Source organism: Bombina bombina, chromosome 7 (assembly GCF_027579735.1).
Source record: "Bombina bombina isolate aBomBom1 chromosome 7, aBomBom1.pri, whole genome shotgun sequence".
In the NCBI taxonomy this organism is placed as follows: domain Eukaryota; kingdom Metazoa; phylum Chordata; class Amphibia; order Anura; family Bombinatoridae; genus Bombina; species Bombina bombina.
The window spans coordinates 394,035,684-394,057,986 of NC_069505.1; positions in this window are offsets into that span (position 1 = coordinate 394,035,684).

Sequence of the window (22,303 nt, forward strand, 5' to 3'; positions counted from 1 at the left end):
ATTAATTTATCAGGTAAGTTCTTACATAAATTATGTTTTTTCCATCAGGATCTCAAATCATTAAATTTGAAGGTATGGAGATTGAACGCTTGATTCTTAGTCATAGAGGTTTCTCTGACTCAGTGATTAATACTATGATACAGGCTCGTAAATCTGTGTCTAGAAAGATTTATTATCGAGTCTGGAAGACTTACATTTCTTTCATGTAATTAGCAAGAGTCCATGAGCTAGTGACGTATGGGATATACATTCCTACCAGGAGGGGCAAAGTTTCCCAAACCTCAAAATGCCTATAAATACACCCCTCACCACACCCACAAATCAGCTACTAAGAATTTCCGAAAGACTTCTAGTCTATTTGTTATCCTTTCCGGTTCTAGGAAAGGTCAGAAGGCCTCTGCCATTTCTTTGGCATCTTGGTTGAAATCTTTAATTCATCATGCTTATGTCGAGTCGGGTAAAACTCCGCCTCAAAGGATTACAGCTCATTCTACTAGGTCAGTTTCTACTTCCTGGGCGTTTAGGAATTAAGCTTCGGTTGATCAGATTTGCAAAGCAGCAACTTGGTCTTCTTTGCATACTTTTACTAAATTCTACCATTTTGATGTGTTTTCTTCTTCTGAAGCTGTCTTTGGTAGAAAAGTACTTCAGGCAGCTGTTTCAGTTTGAATCTTCTGCTTATATTTTCAGTTTTTTTCTTTATAAGATTTAAACTTTATTTTTGGGTATGGATTTTTTTCAGCGGAATTGGCTGTCTTTATTTTATCCCTCCCTCTCTAGTGACTCTTGCGTGGAAGATCCACATCTTGGGTAGTCATTATCCCATACGTCACTAGCTCATGGACTCTTGCTAATTACATGAAAGAAAACATAATTTATGTAAGAACTTACCTGATAAATTAATTTCTTTCATATTAGCAAGAGTCCATGAGGCCCACCCTTTTTTGTGGTGGTTATGATTTTTTTGTATAAAGCACAATTATTCCAATTCCTTATATTTATGCTTCGCACTTTTTTCTTATCACCCCACTTCTTGGCTATTCGTTAAACTGATTTGTGGGTGTGGTGAGGGGTGTATTTATAGGCATTTTGAGGTTTGGGAAACTTTGCCCCTCCTGGTAGGAATGTATATCCCATACGTCACTAGCTCATGGACTCTTGCTAATATTAAAGAAATGAATTTATCAGGTAAGTTCTTACATAAATTATGTTTTCTTGGTGTTCTTCTCATAAATTCTCTTGGCATTCTTTTAGAATTCCAAGAATTTTACATTTTCTTCAGGATGGTTTGGATAAGGGTTTGTCTGCAAGCTCTTTGAAAGGTCAAATCTCTGCTCTTTCTGTTCTTTTTCACAGAAATATTGCTAATCATCCTGATATTCATTGTTTTGTACAGGCTTTGGTTCGTATCAAGCCTGTCATTAAGTCAATCTCTCCTCCTTGGAGTCTTAATTTGGTTCTGAGTGCTTTACAGGCTCCTCCGTTTGAACCTATGCATTCTCTGGATATTAAATTACTTGCTTGTTCCTTTTAGCCATCTCTTCTGCTAGAAGAGTTTCTGAGTTATCTGCTCTTTCTTGTGAATCTCCTTTCCTGATATTTCATCAGGATAAGGCAGTGTTGCGGACTTCATTTGAATTTTTACCTAAGGTTGTGAATTCTAACAACATTAGTAGAGAAATTGTTGTCCCTTCATTGTGTCCTAATCCTAAGAATTCTCAGGAGAAATCTTTACATTCTTTGGATGTAGTTAGAGCTTTGAAATATTATGTTGAAGCTACTAAAGGTTTTAGAAAGACTTCTAGTCTATTTGTCATCTTTTCTGGTTCCAGAAAAGGTCAGAAGGCTTCTGCCATTTCTTTGGCATCTTGGTTAAAGTCTTTGATTCATCATGCTTATGTAGAGTCGGGTAAGTCCCCGCCTCAAAGGATTACAGCTCAGTCTACTAGGTCAGTTTCTACTTCCTGGGCTTTTAGGAATGAAGCTTCTGTTGATCAAATTTGCAAAGCAGCAACTTGGTCTTCTTTGCATACTTTTACTAAATTCTACCATTTTGATGTTTTCTCTTCTTCAGAAGCAGTTTTTGGTAGAAAAGTACTTCAGGCAGCTGTTTCAGTTTGATTCTGCTGCTTATTATATCATTTTTTGATTTGGGTTGTGGATTATTTTTTCAGCGGAATTGGCTGTCTTTATTTTATCCCTCCCTCTCTAGTGACTCTTGCGAGGAAGTTCCACATCTTGGGTATCTGCTATCCCATACGTCACTAGCTCATGGACTCTTGCTAATTACATGAAAGAAAACATAATTTATGTAAGAACTTACCTGATAAATTCATTTCTTTCATATTAGCAAGAGTCCATGAGGCCCACCCTTTTTTTGTGGTGGTTATGATTTTTTTGTATAAAGCACAATTATTCCAATTCCTTATTTTTTGATGCTTTCGCTCCTTTCTTATCACCCCACTTCTTGGCTATTCGTTAAAATTAATTGTGGGTGTGGTGAGGGGTGTATTTATAGGCATTTTGAGGTTTGGGAAACTTTGCCCCTCCTGGTAGGAATGTATATCCCATACGTCACTAGCTCATGGACTCTTGCTAATATGAAAGAAATTAATTTATCAGGTAAGTTCTTACATAAATTATGTTTTTTTTCTTCGTTCTCTTGCTATCTTTATTTGAAAAAGAAGGCATCTAAGCTTTTTTTTGTTCAGTCCTCTGGACAGCACTTTTTTATTGGTGGATACATTTATCCACCAATCAGCAAGGACAACCCAGGTTGTTCACCAAAAATGGGCCGGCATCTAAACTCACATTCTTGCATTTCAAATAAAGATACCAAGAGAATAAAGAACATTTGATAATAGGAGTAAATTAGAAAGTTGCTTAAAATGTCATGCTCTATCTGAATCACAAAAGAAAAAATTTGGGTTCAGTGTCCCTTTAATTGAGAGAGGAGTGGAACTTGACATTTTTAGCTTTTGTCTGATTACTGCATTTACCCCTCTTAGTTTAATAAGATTTTATTTTTATATCATGACAGCATATACAAAAATGTAGAATCTATTTCCAGACCCACTTAAAGGGACATGAAGCTCAAACTATTTATTTCACGATTCAAGTCGAGCAAACAATTTTAGACAACATTACAATTTACTGCTTTTATCCCGATAGCTTCATTCTCATGGTATACTTTGTTGAAGAAGCAGCAATGCATCATGGGTAGCTAGCTCAACACTTCAGGTGAGTCAATGACAAGAGCCTTATATCTCCCAGTAGTGCTTTGCTGCTCTTGAGCCTACCTAGGTATGCTTTCAACAAAGGATACCAAGAGAAGTGAAATTGGAAAGTTTAAAATTGTATACTTTATCTGAATCATTACAGGGTTTTTTTTGAGTGTCATGTCTCTTTAAGGTGTTCAAAATAAGCTCACAGAAGACACTCCAAAGCCCCCTCCTCCTTGCAGTTCTTTCTAGACCTTGCTTTAGGGACCTGAGCTCTTGGAGATGCTGCTTAAAGGGACACTAAACCCACATTTTTTCTTTCATGATTCAGATAGAGCATGCAATTTTAAACAACTTTTTATTGTACTCCTATCATCACATTTCCTTTGTTCTCTTGTTATCTTTGTTTGAAAAGCAAGAATGTAAGCTTAGGGGCCGGCCAATTTTTGGTTCAAAACCTAGGTTGCACTTGCTGGTTGATGGCTAAATTTAGCCACCAATCAGCAAGGTCTATCCAGGGTGCTGAATCAAAAATGGGCCGGCTCCTTAGCTTAGATTCCTTTTCGATTAAAGATATCAAATTTTCTTTATTCTCTTGCTAAGGAGTACATTTAAAAGTTGCTTATAATTGCATGCTCTATCTGAATAAAAAAATAAAAAATTGTGTTTAGTATCCCTTTAAAGATGGAGAATATCTTTTCAAACATTTTTTAACAAATAAGTAAAGAAAGATGTCATTTTTCTTTAGGACCAATGGCTATAGGTTATTCAGGTTCATTATATGCTATAAAAGATTTTTATTACCAAGAGGCCTATGTGCTTAAAGGGACACTGAACCAAAAAAAATTCTTTCGTGATTCAGATAGAGCATGCAATTTTAAGCAACTTTCGAATTTACTGCTATTATCAAATTTTCTTCATTCTCTTGCTATCTTTATTTAAAATGCAAGAATGTAAGTTTAGATGCCGGCCAATTTTTTGTGAACAACCTGGGTTGTTCTTGCTGATTGGTGGATAAATTTACCCACCAATAAACAAGTGCTGTCCATGGTTCTAAACCAAAAATATAGCTTAGATGCCTTCTTTTTCAAATAAAGATAGCAAGAGAACGAAGAAAAATTGATAATAGTAGTAAATTAGAAAGATGCTTAAAATTGCTGCTCTAGCCCCCGGTTCCGGTGGAGGAGGAGCTACACAGCTGCAGCTTAGCTCGTCTCTCCAGTCTCCTGGACATTGGCGGTGTTCTCTTCGCGCCAGCCCCTGGTCTGGGGCTTCCCTCTGGACAGTCACCAGAACCACTCCGGAACCCTTAACAGTGGCACACCACCCCACTGTTGGACCCTAATCATCAGCTACCTGGCCTTTAGATAACATCCTTACAACTCACTGATGTTAATACAAAGCTAAAGGTCTTTCTCGCTACATGTAGCTTTATTATGCTGGATTGCCTCTACTACAAACAAGTCTAACTTCCTTGGCTGCTTTTTTTTTTCCGGAGCTGAGACGCCCTCATCGGATCCTTGTCCTCCCCCCTCCCTGCACTCGTCATCCCTGACAGCCAAGCGTGAAAGTTTGTGCTTCAAATTTCCTCTCCGTGGCTGCCTTCTCTGCCGGTCCTGTCGGCTGGGATTCGCCCCTCTCCCTCCCCCTCCCCCACCGGTGCTGCGCGGGAGGGAGCTGGGCCCGGTCTGGGAGCGTGGACCTGGAGTACAGCTCGTTCCTCTGCTGTTCGGCCGTCCGGCGCGGCGCTGCCCACTCCCCCCCCCCACCGGTGCTGCGTGGAGGGAGCTGAGCGCGGTCTTTGGCTGGAGAGCCGACTCAGGAGCGTCTGGTGCGGCTTCTGGGTCAAAATCGCCTGATAACGATCTGGTGACCATCACGGTGGCTGGATACCATAGGAGGGGGTGAGTTTGCCAGTCAAGCTGGAGATACATTGTATGTGGAAGCAGTTGCCGAGTGCAGCAAGGGGCTAGAGAATAGCCATAGGATGAACTTTAATCTATGCAAATTCATTTATTGGAACTAACAAGGGCCTGAGTGTGAAGGCGAGGGACACTCTTTATACTTTCTAAGTTATACGGGCATAAACTTTGTGTTCTCCCCTTGCCCTTTAATCACTGACGACATTCTACAAGCTCTCCATCCACGGTTCTGCAGTAAACCCCTTGTGAAATACCCCAGACTGAGTAATGTTTTATTTAAAAATTTGTTTCTACAAGAATAAGACTTTGGGACATTATAAAATACACTGAAGAGGCTGTTTTTTCTTCTTTGTTCTTTTTTTTCACCTACCTGTTCTTCTAACAGAGCTGCCATCTTGTCATATTTTTTTTTTTTTTCTTTACTGCAAGAGGAAGCTCTTTAATAATTTAATACTGTTATCAATGCTCACTGCAATATTTACTGTACTTGAGGTTTGGATAATTTAGCCCTAGTACAGCATAATTTAACTGATGATTTGAAGCATGCAAGTTAAAGGGTCTATACCTAAACTAACTTTTTGCGTGGGCATTATTAACATTGATCTATTAGGCCCTGATTGCTTTTGTTAATTTTGAGACTGATGAGGGAAGCCTAATAGGGATCTATGCTAGACTCTTTCTGGCAAATTAAGCCAGAATTCATGTCCTGCATATTTCTTGTTATAAGCACTGTTGAGGCCCCCATTAGTCTCTTTTTTATTAACTGGTATTGAGTTCACTGTATTCACTCTTGGATCTCTTAAACTAGATTCAACAGTTCACTTACTTTTACTTAATTCCAGGCTTGTCAGGCCTACTCTTCTACTATAGTTAGCCCACTGCTGTTAAGAGATTCTCTAACAATATCACTACTGTTTATCAGGGTAATCATTCTATATTGAGTAAAGGCTGACCTAATCTTTACACAGTATCTATCTATCAATGTAAATTATCCTGTTTATTGGGGGAAGCACTGTATGTTTTGTATGCCTATTATGTACACTGATTGACAGATAAATTCCTGATCTCTCCTGCTAGTGGATAAAGAAAGTCAAATTCCCAGGTGTCCATACAGAAGAGAAGATTAATTAAACTGGAAGCATATGGTATTTACCTCCCTTACAAAAAGTATTAAAGACCCTGAAAGGTAATCTGTAAGGCCTATAACCAAGTACAGTCTGAAACTAATCTATCCTAGGCTCTGCCTGACAAATATCAGGCAAAGTACAGAGTATAGGCATCCCTAGTTATAAGTACTGCTTGCGGCCCTATCGGTCTCTTTTGCAACAGGGAGAAAATAAGGGTATAAATTTGAGGTCAAACTCCCTTTTTCTTTAAACCCATTCTACAGGAGGCATCTGCTGGCCTAATCTTTAATATAAATTTCTTTGGGTCCCATCTGTGTCTAGTTTCTACATTGAAGTCAAGGGCAGTTCTGAGTATATCCCTTTCCCTGCTGTCATCACCGGCGAGCGAGCCCATTCACTTCACCTGGCCAAGCCCCTAATTCCCCCCCTTTTTTTTTTTCCCCTCCCTATCACTTCACCATTAAATATCGTCGCACCTCTCACTTGCACTATTCCTTCACTTCCTCACTCCCTATCCTCACTATTTCTTTGTTAATTTAGCTGGCTAGTCACTGGGAGGATTCTCCCCTTAGGAAGTATCTTTCCCTTTCTTTTTCTCTTTTTGTTACCGGTGCACATGGAAAAAAAAATTCACACTCACTCAAAGACTCCCTCGCCAATGATGGCGGCAAGGCAAAGAGATAGAAGAGCTAAAAACACCACAGACGCCCTGCCTGAGCCTCAAATCCCGGTCACACTACCTCCACTAGCCGATACCTTTAACATGCAAATTTTGGTCACTAAAATCTCAGAGGCCTTGACACCTAATTTTGACACACTTAAGACTGAGATCAAGCAAGATCTCACATTACTGTCACAAGAAGTTAGGCAATTTGCCAACAGAATCAACGAAGTTGAACAAAGGTTTTCAGATCTGGAAGATCTGACCACACTACATAGTGCCAACTTAGAGGCAGCCAACTCATCTATCACTACATTGCAGGCCAAATTAGAAGTCCTCGAGAATCGCGCCCGTAGGAACAATATACGGATAATTGGAATTCCTGACGATGGGACCCACGAGAATTTAAATGTGTTTGTCTCAGAAACACTGCCGCAACTTCTTAAAATGCCACCTAACTACCCTAAAATCATAGTTGAAAGAGTGCATAGGCTAGGCAAACCCTGGACAGATAATAAAGGGAATCACAGGCCTAGACCTGTGATTGCCAAGCTTTTGAATTTCCAAGATAAAGTCACGCTGTTGCAATTCTTCCGTAAGAATCAACCCATACTGATAGGAGAACTTAAAATCCTCCTCTTTCAGGATTTTTCATTTGAGACAACCTCCAAGAGAAGATCACTAGCCCCAATCTGCTCTAAATTAATCCAACAAGGCCACCAAGCCACTATCATCTACCCAGCAAAATTGAAAATTACAGATGGTGTAAACATCCGTGTTTTTAATTCTATCTTGGAGGTTGAACAATATTTAAAAGAATCTAATCTGTTAGACAGACAATCGCCAGGTCAAAAATAGGCCATTAGCATTTCTTAATTTTTTTTCTTTCTTATCTTTTGCAATTTCTCTTTTTTTTCTTTACATGGAATATGCTAGCCAGGATGCTGTGATTGGGGGGGGGGGGGGGGGGGGGGGACTTGGAAAGTTCCTGTTTTTCTTCTTCCTTGCTCTTTTTTTTTTTTTTTTTTTCCCCCTTCCCCCTCTTCCTCCCCTCTTCCACCCTGCGGGACACCACTCTCTTCCATTTAGATGGCAAACCTTAAAGTAGTATCTTGGAATGTGGGCGGGATCTCCACCCCCATCAAAAGAAAATCTATCCTCACGCACCTGAGAAATTTAAGTACTAACATAGCATTTATACAAGAGACTCACTTATCCCCAGAAGAGTCTCTAAAACTTAAGGCTACATGGGTCAAAGAAATTTTTTTCTCCCCAGGTGTGGGAAGAAAAAGAGGGGTGGCCATTTTGATAGGGAAAAAAATAAATTCAGAGGTTATTTACAGTGAAGCAGACACGCAGGGCAGATTTGTATTGATAAAGATAAAAATTGGCAAAGAGATTTATACTCTATGTAATGTCTATGCTCCCAATAAGCTTGATCCAGTTTTCTGGTCCAAAATACAGGCCAAGATTCTTTCTGTTCAAGAGGGTCATCTGGTTCTTGGTGGAGATTTTAACATGGCTCCTAATTGCCCATTGGACAGATTTAGACTTATGACAAAATCAATTAAGCAAAAAAGAGATAATTTAGAAGCCAAACTACTGAAATCAATTATGCAGAATTTGGCAATTAAGGATTTTGGAGACTTCAGAATCCCGATGCTAGGGACTTCACTTGCTTATCTAAGGCCCGCAAGACACTGTCCAGGATTGATCTACTCCTTATCAATGATAACGTGTCTAGGTCAGAGGTGAAGACAGGTATCCTTCCCATCTTTCTCTCAGATCATGGTCCAATCTATGTAGAGTTCCAATTGAACCAGCTCAAAAACAGAGCAACACGCTTTATTTTTCCCTCATTTCTCGAGTCAGACAGGATGGCGTTTCTTTAGAAAAACCCGAAGAGATTGCACAAGCATTTGTTAGTTATTATCAGGATCTTTATTCCTATAGAAGCTTGGATCTTCTACAGGAAAGGCAATTTTGGAATGAAATCTCCTACCCTAAAATCTCAGCTGACCTGGTTCAAACGCTCAATGCCCCAATATTAGAGAACGAGATTACAAAGGTCATCTCAGATCTCCCTCCCAACAAATCACCAGAACCAGATTGCATGCCGAATGAATTCTTTAAAATTATGAACACTGAGATAGCACCTTATCTCAATAACTTATATAATAGTATCTATTCTAAGGGAGAGCCAGTAGCTACTTCCTTCTCTTCCTCTAATACGATTTTGATCTTGAAAGGTGGGAAGGACCCCTCACTAAAGGAATCTTATAGACCAATAGCCCTCTTAAATGTGAACAACAAAATTCTCTGTTCTATTCTCGCCAGTTATCATTGGCCAATATTATCCATCCTGATGAGGCAGGATTTTTATTTAAAAGAAATTCCTCCGCAAAAATCAGAGAGGCCTTGGTCACAACTGAATATTTTGAGGTGATGTCGGGGAGCCAGGGGGAGGAGGGCACACCTGATCTGGCTATTGTTTCAATAGATGCAGAAAAAGCCTTCGATTCAATCCACTTTGATCATCTTTTCACATTTTGGGTTTAAGGGAGAGTTCCCGAGATTTATCACCAATTTATATAAAGAGCCATATACAAGACTGATTGTGAACAATATTATCTCCCCACAGATAACTCTTGGAAGAGGGACTAGACAGGGCTGCCCTCTCTCCCCCCTGCTCTTCGACGTCTCAATAGAACCCCTGGCGATCATGATCAGACATCACCTCCCAGAAATCAAAATTGGTAATCAGATTATAAAAATAGCTCTCTACGCGGACGACGTTTTATTATATCTATCTGACATTCAAACCAGTATACCAAAATTTTTGGACATCGCCGCTAGGTTTGGATCCTTTTCAGGCTACAAGATTAACCAAGCAAAATCTGAATTACTATGGCTTAGAAAAAATAATAACTCTCCCGCTAATATTCCTTTTAGCCTGGCAATAAACTCTTTTAAATATTTAGGAATTTTTATTTCCTCTAACCCTGCAGAGTTGTATGATCTTAACATCACCCCAATTTTAAAAAACATAAGGGAGAAACTGAAGAATTGGCAGGGCATTCCAATATCTATCTCTGGTCGGATAGCTCTATTTAAAATGGTATTATTACCAAAACTTCTTTATGTACTTCAGAACACCCCATTAATTATATTGGAAAGGGATATCCGCTCACTTAACAGTAAACTCAGTAAATTTATATGGCAAGAGAAGAGACCAAGGATTTCGTTAAAGAAACTATCTCTTTCGAAAGAGAATGGAAGTCTTGCCTTGCCCAACATTCGCTTCTATAATTATGCCTTCCTTGTGCGAATAGTCGCTGACTGGATTTTTCAGAGTAATTATGTAACAAATAGCCTTCTAGAGGAAACTATATCCTATCCGTACACTCCTTCAGCATTAATCCATTGCCCACCTAAAGAATTACCAAGGGAAATTAAATTGTTTAAAATTTTTATGAGCCCACTGAAGGCCTGGTGGAAAGTGGGGGAACTCTTATCTTTAAAATGCAAAGTTTCGCAATTTTTGCCACTTCTGGGCAATCCGAAATTCCCGGCAGGGCTAAGCTCGCCACTTTTTAAGACCTGGCATAGTCAGGGCTTGGACAGGGGGTTACATCTGATTGATAAAGAGAGAAAATGTGTTAAAGCTTTTGAAGAATTAAAAAAAGAATTCAAAATTAATAACAAGGATTTTTATGCATATCTACAAAGCAGACATTTCGCCACAGGGCTTATGAAAGAAACAGATTGGACTTGGTCCCTGGGCAAATTGGAAAGTTGGTTAAAACCCTTCGAAAATGGCCAGAGGTCAATTTCCTTATGCTATCAATTGATTAATTCCAGCAAAGGGAACTCAGAGCTAGAGAAAATTACCCTACTATGGAACCAGATGATCCCTCATTCCAATATTGACACTGAATTTATCCAATTATCAATTCAGAAAGTGGCTCAGGCTACCTTGTCAGCTACCTGGCGAGAGTCGCATATCAGATTAATACATAACTTATTTTACCCCCACAAAAGGTAGTAAAATTTGCAACCATGGCTTTAATCACTGCCCAAAATGTTCATTGCCGGCAGCAGATCTAATGCACATGGTTTGGGAATGTCCTAAAATAAGACATTTTTGGTGGAAGCTAGAGTTCTGGCTTATTAAAACACTTCAAATCTCATTATCAGCTATAACACAGTTACAAATTATATTTGGGCTACCGAATCAAAATGCACATCAAATAAATGATAAGTTAATTCTCCTGTCCATATTGGCATCTAGATATCTTATTTTTAAAAATTGGAAGCTAAAGACACCACCATCTATCCCAGAGATTAAACACTGTTTAAAGAAACAATGTTTGTTAGAACAAAGAGACACTAATTTAGACAATGAAGCGGATATTAGACAATTTTTCAACAAATGGTCAGTATTTATCAAATCTCTGCCGGGCATGGAGATAAATTATCTAATTTTCCCGTTTAGAAACTCTGAATTGATACTTCTAAGAGCCTGGTAATAACTTTAGTAGAGAGCACCGACTTATCAGGCTGTTCTAGACGTACATTCCGTGAGGTCCTGCTGAATAAAGTCCCCCGGGTGGATGAGGGGAGTGAAAATGGATAGGAAGGGGAATTCCCCTTGCCTCTTTCCTTTTTTTTTTTTTTTTTTTTCTCTCTCCTTTTTCTTTCCCTGTCGGGTTGTTTTGTGGGGGTTGGGTGGGGGTTATAGATAGAACTAAAAATCAGCTGATGAACTTGAAAGTAACGAATCAGAAGAGCTAGGGCTTAATCTAAGCTAATATTAAATTTTTTTTTTCTAAGATATGTTGAATCTATATTATTAAGACAGTCAAGACCGATTGTAAATTATTTGCTGTTAAATGTTTAAATTGCGTCTTGCATGGCGTTAACAAAATGTTGGAAGTTATCATTCTGAATAAAAAATAAAGTAAAAAAAAAAAAAATTGCTGCTCTATCTGAATCATGAAAGAAAAAAAATTGTGTTCAGTGTCCCTTTAACCTCCCCAGCATCCTTATGATCAGATAACTATCGCCTAGATTTAGAGTTTGGCGGTAGCCGTCAAAACCAGTGTTAGAGGCTCCTAACGCTGGTTTTTACTGCCCGCTGGTATTTGGAGTCAGTCATTAAAGGGTCTAACGCTCACTTTGCAGCCGCGACTTTTCCATACCGCAGATCCCCCTATGCCAATTGCGTATCCTATATTTTCAATGGGATCTTTCTAACGCCGGTATTTAGAGTCTTGGCTGGAGTGAGAGTTAGAACTCTAACAACAAGATTCCAGCCGCAGAAAAAAAAACAGGAGTTAAGAGCTTTTTGGGCTAACGCCGGTTCATAAAGCTCTTAACTACTGTGCTCTAAAGTACACTAACACCCATAAACTACCTATGTACCCCTAAACCGAGAACCCCCCACATCGCCGCCACTCGATTAAATTTTTTTAACCCCTAATCTGCCGACCGCACACCGCTGCCAGCTACGTTATACTTATGTACCCCCAATCTGCTGCCCCTAACACTGCCGACCCCTATATTATATTTATTAACCCCTAATCTGTCCCCCTCAATGTCGCCGACACCTACCTACACTTATTAACCCCTAATCTGCCTCACTCCCGCCTCAATAACCCTATAATAAATAGTATTAGCCCCTAATCTGCCCTCCCTAACCTCACTGACACCTAACTTCAAGTATTAACCCTTAATCTGCCGACCGGACCTCACCGCTACTATAATAAATGTATTAACCCCTAAAGCTAAGTCTAACCCTAACACTAACACGCCCCTAAGTTAAATATAATTTAAATCTAACAAAATAAATTAACTCTTATTAAATAAATTATTCCTATTTAAAGCTAAATACTTACCTGTAAAATAAACCCTAATATAGCTACAATATAAATTATAATTATATTGTAGCTATTTTAGGATTAATATTTATTTTACAGGCAACTTTGTAATTATTTTAACCATGTACAATAGCTATTAAATAGTTATTTACTTTTTAATAGCTACCTAGTTAAAATAATTACAAAATTACCTGTAAAATAAATCCTAACCTAAGTTACAATTAAACCTAACACTACACTATCAATAAATTAATTAAATAAAATACCTACAAACAAATACAATTAAATAAACTAACTAAAGTACAAAAAATAAAAAAGAACTAAGTTACAAAAAATAAAAAAATATTTACAAACATTAGAAAAATATTACAACAATTTTAAACTAATTACACCTACTCTAAGCCCCCTAATAAAATAACAAAGCCCCCCAAAATAAAAAAATGCCCTACCCTATTCTAAAATTAAAATAGAAAAGCTCTTTTACCTTACCAGCCCTTAAAAGGGCCCTTTGCGGGGCATGCCCCAAAGAATTCAGCTCTTTTGCCTGGAAAAAAAAAAAACATACAATACCCCCCCAACATTACAACCCACCACCCACATACCCCTAATCTAACCCAAACCCCCCTTAAATAAACCTAACACTAAGCCCCTGAAGATCTCCCTACCTTGTTTTCACCACACCGGGTCCCGATCGGTCCAGAAGAGCCTCAGAAATCTTCATCCAAGCCCAAGCGGGGGCTGAAGAGTGACGTCCATCCTCCGGCTGAAGTCTGGATCCAAGCGGCGGCTAAAGAATTCCATCTTAGGGCAGAAGTCTTCATCCTATCCGGGCAGAAGAATCGATCTGGACCGGCAAACATCTTCATCCAAGCCGCGTCTTATATGTTCTTCCATCCGATGACGACCGGCTCCATCTTGAAGACCTCCAGCGCGGATCCATCCTCTTCTTCTGACGACTAGACGACGAATGACGGCTCGTTTAAGGGACGTCATCCAAGATGGCGTCCCTCGAATTCCGATTGGCTGATAGGATTCTATCAGCCAATCGGAATTAAGGTAGGAAAATTCTGATTGGCTGATGGAATCCTATCAGCCAATCGGAATTCGAGGGACGCCATCTTGGATGACGTACCTTAAAGGAACCTTCATTCGTCGTCTAGTCGTCGGAAGAAGAGGATGGATCCGCGCTGGAGGTCTTGAAGATCAGCCGCTCGTCATCGGATGGAAGAAGATAGAAGATGCCTCCTGGATGAAGATGTTTGCCAGTCCGGATGTCCTCTTCTGCCCGCTTGGATCAAGACTTCAGCCGGAGGATGGATGTCTTCAGCCCCCCGCTTGGGCTTGGATCAAGACATCGGAGCCTGGACGGATCGCTGATACCCGGTGTGGTGAAGATAAGGTAGGAAGATCTTCAGGGGCTTAGTGTTAGGTTTATTTAAGGGGGGTTTGGGTTAGATTAGGGGTATGTGGGTGGTGAGTTGTAATGTTGGGGGGGGGTATTGTATATTTTTTTTCCAGGCAAAAGAGCTGAATTCTTTGGGGCATGCCCCGCAAATGGCCCTTTTAAGGGCTGGTAAGGTAAAAGAGCTTTTCTATTTTAATTTTAGAATAGGGTAGGGCATTTTTTTATTTTGGGGGGCTTTGTTATTTTATTAGGGGGCTTAGAGTAGGTGTAATTAGTTTAAAATTGTTGTAATATTTTTCTAATGTTTGTAAATATTTTTTTATTTCTTTCATGTAATTAGCAAGAGTCCATGAGCTAGTGACGTATGGGATATACATTCCTACCAGGAGGGGCAAAGTTTCCCAAACCTCAAAATGCCTATAAATACACCCCTCACCACACCCACAATTCAGTTTTACAAACTTTGCCTCCTATGGAGGTGGTGAAGTAAGTTTGTGCTAGATTCTACGTTGATATGCGCTCCGCAGCAAGTTGGAGCCCGGTTTTCCTCTCAGCGTGCAGTGAATGTCAGAGGGATGTGAGGAGAGTATTGCCTATTTGAATGCAGTGATCTCCTTCTACGGGGTCTATTTCATAGGTTCTCTGTTATCGGTCGTAGAGATTCATCTCTTACCTCCCTTTTCAGATCGACGATATACTCTTATATATATACCATTACCTCTGCTGATTTTCGTTTCAGTACTGGTTTGGCTTTCTACAAACATGTAGATAAGTGTCCTGGGGTAAGTAAATCTTATTTTCTGTGACACTCTAAGCTATGGTTGGGCACTTTGTTTATAAAGTTCTAAATATATGTATTCAAACATTTATTTGCCTTGACTCAGAATGTTCAACATTCCTTATTTTCAGACAGTCAGTTTCATATTTGGGATAATGCATTTGAATTAATCATTTTTTCTTACCTTCAAAAATTTGACTCTTTTTTCCCTGTGGGCTGTTAGGCTCGCGGGGGCTGAAAATGCTTAATTTTATTGCGTCATTCTTGGCGCGGACTTTTTTGGCGCAAAAAATCTTTTCCGTTTCCGGCGTCATACGTGTCGCCGGAAGTTTGCGTCATTTAGGCGCCAAATAATGTGGGCGTCTTATTTTGCGCTAAAAAAATATGGGCGTCGCTTTTGTCTCCACATTATTTAAGTCTCATTTTTCATTGCTTCTGGTTGCTAGAAGCTTGTTCTTTGGCATTTTTTCCCATTCCTGAAACTGTCATTTAAGGAATTTGATCAATTTTGCTTTATATGTTGTTTTTTCTCTTACATATTGCAAGATGTCTCACGTTGCATCTGAGTCAGAAGATACTTCAGGAAAATCGCTGTCTAGTGCTGGACCTACCAAAGCTAAGTGTATCTGCTGTAAACTTTTGGTAGCTATTCCTCCGGCTGTTGTTTGTATTAATTGTCATGACAAACTTGTTAATGCAGATAATATTTCCTTTAGTAAAGTACCATTGCCTGTTGCAGTTCCTTCAACATCTAAGGTGCAGAATGTTCCTGATAACATAAGAGATTTTGTTTCTGAATCCATCAAGAAGGCTATGTCTGTTATTTCTCCTTCTAGTAAACATAAAAAATCTTTTAAAACTTCTCTCCCTACAGATGAATTTTTAAATGAACATCATCATTCTGATTCTGATGATTCTTCTGGTTCAGAGGATTCTGTCTCAGAGATTGATGCTGATAAATCTTCATATTTATTTAAAATGGAATTTATTCGTTCTTTACTTAAAGAAGTACTAATTGCTTTAGAAATAGAGGATTCTGGTCCTCTTGATACTAATTCTAAACGTTTAGATAAGGTATTTAAATCTCCTGTGGTTATTCCAGAAGTTTTTCCTGTTCCTACTGCTATTTCTGAAGTAATTTCCAAAGAATGGGATAAATTGGGTAATTCATTTACTCCTTCTAAACGTTTTAAGCAATTATATCCTGTGCCGTCTGACAGATTAGAATTTTGGGACAAAATCCCTAGAGTTGATGGGGCTATTTCTACCCTTGCTAAACGTACTACTATTCCTACGTCAGATGGTACTTCGTTTAAGGATCCTTTCGATAGGAAAATTGAATCCTTTCTAAGAAAAGCTTATCTGTGTTCAGGTAATCTTCTTAGACCTGCTATATCATTGGCTGATGTTGCTGCAGCTTCAACTTTTTGGTTGGAAACTTTAGCGCAACAAGTAACAGATCATGATTCTCATAATATTATTATTCTTCTTCAGCATGCTAATAATTTTATCTGTGATGCCATTTTTGATATTATTAGAGTTGATGTCAGGTTTATGTCTCTAGCTATTTTAGCTAGAAGAGCTTTATGGCTTAAAACTTGGAATGCTGATATGGCTTCTAAATCAACTCTACTTTCCATTTCTTTCCAGGGTAACAAATTATTTGGTTCTCAGTTGGATTCTATTATCTCAACTGTTACTGGTGGGAAAGGAACTTTTTTACCACAGGATAAAAAATCTAAGGGTAAAAACAGGGCTAATAATCGTTTTCGTTCCTTTCGTTTCAACAAAGAACAAAAGCCTGATCCTTCATCCTCAGGAGCAGTTTCAGTTTGGAAACCATCTCCAGTCTGGAATAAATCCAAGCCTGCTAGAAAGGCAAAGCCTGCTTCTAAGTCCACATGAAGGTGCGGCCCTCATTCCAGCTCAGCTGGTAGGGGGCAGGTTACGTTTTTTCAAAGAAATTTGGTTCAATTCTGTTCACACTCTTTGGATTCAGAACATTGTTTCAGAAGGGTACAGAATTGGTTTCAAGATGAGACCTCCTGCAAAGAGATTTTTTCTTTCCTGTGTCCCAGTAAATCCAGTGAAAGCTCAAGCATTTCTGAATTGTGTTTCAGATCTAGAGTTGGCTGGAGTAATTATGCCAGTTCCAGTTCCAGAACAGGGGATGGGGTTTTATTCAAATCTCTTCATTGTACCAAAGAAGGAGAATTCCTTCAGACCAGTTCTGGATCTAAAAATATTGAATCGTTATGTAAGGATACCTACGTTCAAAATGGTAACTGTAAGGACTATCTTGCCTTTTGTTCAGCAAGGGCATTATATGTCCACAATAGATTTACAGGATGCATATCTGCATATTCTGATTCATCCAGATCATTATCAGTTCCTGAGATTCTCTTTTCTGGACAAGCATTACCAGTTTGTGGCTCTGCCGTTTGGCCTAGCTACAGCTCCAAGAATTTTTACAAAGGTTCTCGGTGCCCTTCTGTCTGTAATCAGAGAACAGGGTATTGTGGTATTTCCTTATTTGGACAATATCTTGGTACTTGCTCAGTCTTTACATTTAGCAGAATCTCATACGAATCGACTTGTGTTGTTTCTTCAAGATCATGGTTGGAGGATCAATTTACCAAAAAGTTCATTGATTCTTCAGACAAGGGTGACCTTTCTGGGTTTCCAGATAGATTCAGTGTCCATGACTCTGTCTTTAACAGACAAGAGACGTCTAAAATTGATTTCAGCTTGTCGAAACCTTCAGTCACAATCATTCCCTTCAGTAGCCTTATGCATGGAAATTCTAGGTCTTATGACTGCTGCATCGGACGCGATTCCTTTGCTCGTTTTCACATGCGACCTCTTCAGCTCTGTATGCTGAATCAATGGTGCAAGGATTACACAAAGATATCTCAAATAATATCTTTAAAACCGATTGTACGACACTCTCTAACGTGGTGGACAGATCACCATCGTTTAATTCAGGGGGCTTCTTTTGTGCTTCCGACCTGGACTGTAATTTCAACAGATGCAAGTCTCACGGGTTGGGGAGCTGTGTGGGGATCTCTGACGGCACAAGGAGTTTGGGAATCTCAGGAGGTGAGATTGCCGATCAATATTTGGAACTCCGTGCAATTGTCAGAGCTCTTCAGTCTTGGCCTCTTCTGAAGAGAGAATCGTTCATTTGTTTTCAGACAGACAATGTCACAACGGTGGCATACATCAATCATCAAGGAGGGATTCACAGTCCTCTGGCTATGAAAGAAGTATCTCGAATTCTGGTTTGGGCGGAATCCAGCTCCTGTCTAATCTCTGCGGTTCATATCCCAGGTATAGACAATTGGGAAGCGGATTATCTCAGTCGCCAAACGTTGCATCCGGGCGAATGGTCTCTTCACCCAGAGGTATTTCTTCAGATTGTTCAAATGTGGGAACTTCCAGAAATAGATCTGATGGCGTCTCATCTAAACAAGAAACTTCCCAGGTATCTGTCCAGATCCCGGGATCCTCAGGCGGAGGCAGTGGATGCATTATCACTTCCTTGGAAGTATCATCCTGCCTATATCTTTCCGCCTCTAGTTCTTCTTCCAAGAGTAATCTCCAAGATTCTGAAGGAATGCTCGTTTGTTCTGCTGGTAGCTCCGGCATGGCCTCACTGGTTTTGGTATGCGGATCTGGTCCGGATGGCCTCTTGCCAACCGTGGACTCTTCCGTTAAGACCAGACCTTCTGTCGCAAGGTCCTTTTTTCCATCAGGATCTGAAATCCTTAAATTTAAAGGTATGGAGATTGAACGCTTGATTCTTGGTCAAAGAGGTTTCTCTGACTCTGTGATTAATACTATGTTACAGGCGCGTAAATCTGTATCTAGAGAGATATATTATAGAGTCTGGAAGACTTATATTTCTTGGTGTCTTTCTCATCATTTTTCTTGGCATTCTTTTAGAATACCGAGAATTTTACAGTTTCTTCAGGATGGTTTAGATAAGGGTTTGTCCGCAAGTTCCTTGAAAGGTCAAATCTCTGCTCTTTCTGTTCTTTTTCACAGAAAGATTGCTATTCTTCCTGATATTCATTGTTTTGTACAAGCTTTGGTTCGTATAAAACCTGTCATTAAGTCAATTTCTCCTCCTTGGAGTTTGAATTTGGTTCTGGGGGCTCTTCAAGCTCCTCCGTTTGAACCTATGCATTCATTGGACATTAAATTACTTTCTTGGAAAGTTTTGTTCCTTTTGGCAATCTCTTCTGCCAGAAGAGTTTCTGAATTATCTGCTCTTTCTTGTGAGTCTCCTTTTCTGATTTTTCATCAGGATAAGGCGGTGTTGCGAACTTCTTTTGATTTTTTACCTAAAGTTGTGAATTCCAACAACATTAGTAGACAAGTTGTGGTTCCTTCATTATGTCCTAATCCTAAGAATTCTAAGGAGAAATCGTTGCATTCTTTGGATGTTGTTAGAGCTTTGAAATATTATGTTGAAGCTACTAAGTCTTTCCGTAAGACTTCTAGTCTATTTGTTATCTTTTCCGGTTCTAGAAAAGGCCAGAAAGCTTCTGCCATTTCTTTGGCATCTTGGTTGAAATCTTTAATTCATCTTGCCTATGTTGAGTCGGGTAAAACTCTGCCTCAGAGGATTACAGCTCATTCTACTAGGTCAGTTTCTACTTCCTGGGCGTTTAGGAATGAAGCTTCGATTGTTCAGATTTGCAAAGCAGCAACTTGGTCCTCTTTGCATACTTTTACTAAATTCTACCATTTTGATGTATTTTCTTCTTCTGAAGCAGTTTTTGGTAGAAAAGTACTTCAGGCAGCGGTTTCAGTTTGAATCTTCTGCTTATGTTTTTCATTAAACTTTATTTTGGGTGTGGATTATTTTCAGCAGGAATTGGCTGTCTTTATTTTATCCCTCCCTCTCTAGTGACTCTTGTGTGGAAAGATCCACATCTTGGGTAATCATTATCCCATACGTCACTAGCTCATGGACTCTTGCTAATTACATGAAAGAAAACATAATTTATGTAAGAACTTACCTGATAAATTCATTTCTTTCATATTAGCAAGAGTCCATGAGGCCCGCCCTTTTTTTGTGGTGGTTATGATTTTTGTATAAAGCACAATTATTCCAATTCCTTATTTTATATGCTTTTGCACTTTTTTATCACCCCACTTCTTGGCTATTCGTTAAACTGAATTGTGGGTGTGGTGAGGGGTGTATTTATAGGCATTTTGAGGTTTGGGAAACTTTGCCCCTCCTGGTAGGAATGTATATCCCATACGTCACTAGCTCATGGACTCTTGCTAATATGAAAGAAATGAATTTATCAGGTAAGTTCTTACATAAATTATGTTTTTTTGTAACTTAGTTCTTTTTTATTTTTTGTACTTTAGTTAGTTTATTTAATTGTATTTAATTGTAGGTATTTTATTTAATTAATTTATTGATAGTGTAGTGTTAGGTTTAATTGTAGATAATTGTAGGTATTTTATTTAATTAATTTATTGCTAGTGTAGTGTTAGGTTTAATTGTAACTTAGGTTAGGATTTATTTTACAGGTAAGTTTGTAATTATTTTAACTAGGTAGCTATTAAATAGTTATTAACTATTTAATAGCTATTGTACCTGGTTAAAATAAATACAAAGTTGCCTGTAAAATAAATATAAATCCTAAAATAGCTACAATATAATTATAATTTATATTGTAGCCATATTAGGGTTTATTTTACAGGTAAGTATTTAGCTTTAAATAGGAATAATTTATTTAATAAGAGTTAATTTATTTTGTTAGAATAAAATTATATTTAATTTAGGGGGGTGTTAGGGTTATGGTTAGACTTAATTTTAGGGGTTAATACATTTATTAGAGTAGCGGCGAGGTCCGGTCGTCAGATTAGGGGTTAATAATTGAAGTTAGGTGTCGGCGATGTTAGGGAGGGCAGATTAGGGGTTAATACTATTTCTTATAGGGTTATTGAGGCGGGAGTGAGGCGGATTAGGGGTTAATAACTTTATTATAGTAGCGGTGAGGTCCGGTCGGCAGATTAGGGGTTAATAATTGTAGGTAGCTGGCGGCGACATTGTGGGGGGCAGATTAGGGGTTAATAAATATAATATAGGGGTTGGCGGTGTTAGGGGCAGCAGATTAGGGGTACATAGCTATAATGTAGGTTGCGGCGGTGTACGGAGCGGCAGATTAGGGGTTAAAAATAATATGCAGGGGTCAGCGATAGCGGGGGCGGCAGATTAGGGGTTAATAAGTGTAAGGCTAGGGGTGTTTAGACTCGGGGTACATGTTAGGGTGTTAGGTGCAGACTTAGGAAGTGTTTCCCCATAGGAAACAATGGGGCTGCGTTAAGAGCTGAACGCTGCTTTTTTGCAGGTGTTAGGTTTTTTTTCAGCTCAAACTGTACCATTGTTTCCTATGGGGGAATCGTGCACGAGCACGTTTTTGAAGCTGGCCGCGTCCGTAAGCGACGCTGGTATTTAGAGTTGCAGTGGCGGTAAATTATGCTCTACGCTCCCTTTTTGGAGCCTAACGCACTGAAAACCCAGCCATTCTGTGAACTCTAAATACCAGCGGTATTTAAAAGGTGCGGCCAAAAAAAAGCATGTGTAGCTAACGCAAAACTCCAAATCTAGGCCTATATGTTTTATGTCTAATTCCCATAGGCACAACCTTAAAGAAATTTATAAGGGGTTTGAACAAAATTCTTTCATCTTCCTGGGAAGAATAGCTCAGTATATTCCTAGTGGCACTTTATCTACCTGCCTGATCCACTATACACTTCCAGGGGCCATTGGTCCTTATAAGAAGTATTGGGTTGACTGGCGGCATTTTTTAACTGTTTAGAGATCACTGTAGACTTGACCATGCCCCCAAAGCTACATGCTCCACAGCACACATTTTGGTTTAGTTATTGGCATATGTGTTCTAATGCCTGGTTTCTCAACAGCAGGGCTACAGCCTAGTACTGGTCATTGACATCCCTCCTGATGGGCCACGACCTAAAATGCCCCCACTGCGAGCTGTGACAGGCCTGCCACTCCACACATAAGAAATACCGGGCAGGGGGGCGGAGCCTGTACTCAAAGTGGCAAGACATGTCTTCATGAAGCTCTCTGTTTCTGAACCTATTTTCACAATCTAACTATAGCACAGATATAATATTTATTGCTTTGGAGCAGATATACATCTCTGAGAATGGATATACCTTCAAAGTGGAGGTTCTGACAGTGTTTTTGCCTATGCTGTTTGAGTCAGCTGCGCAACAGATTTCTTCATAACCCTGGAAGCCATCTTTGCAAACTACTGCAT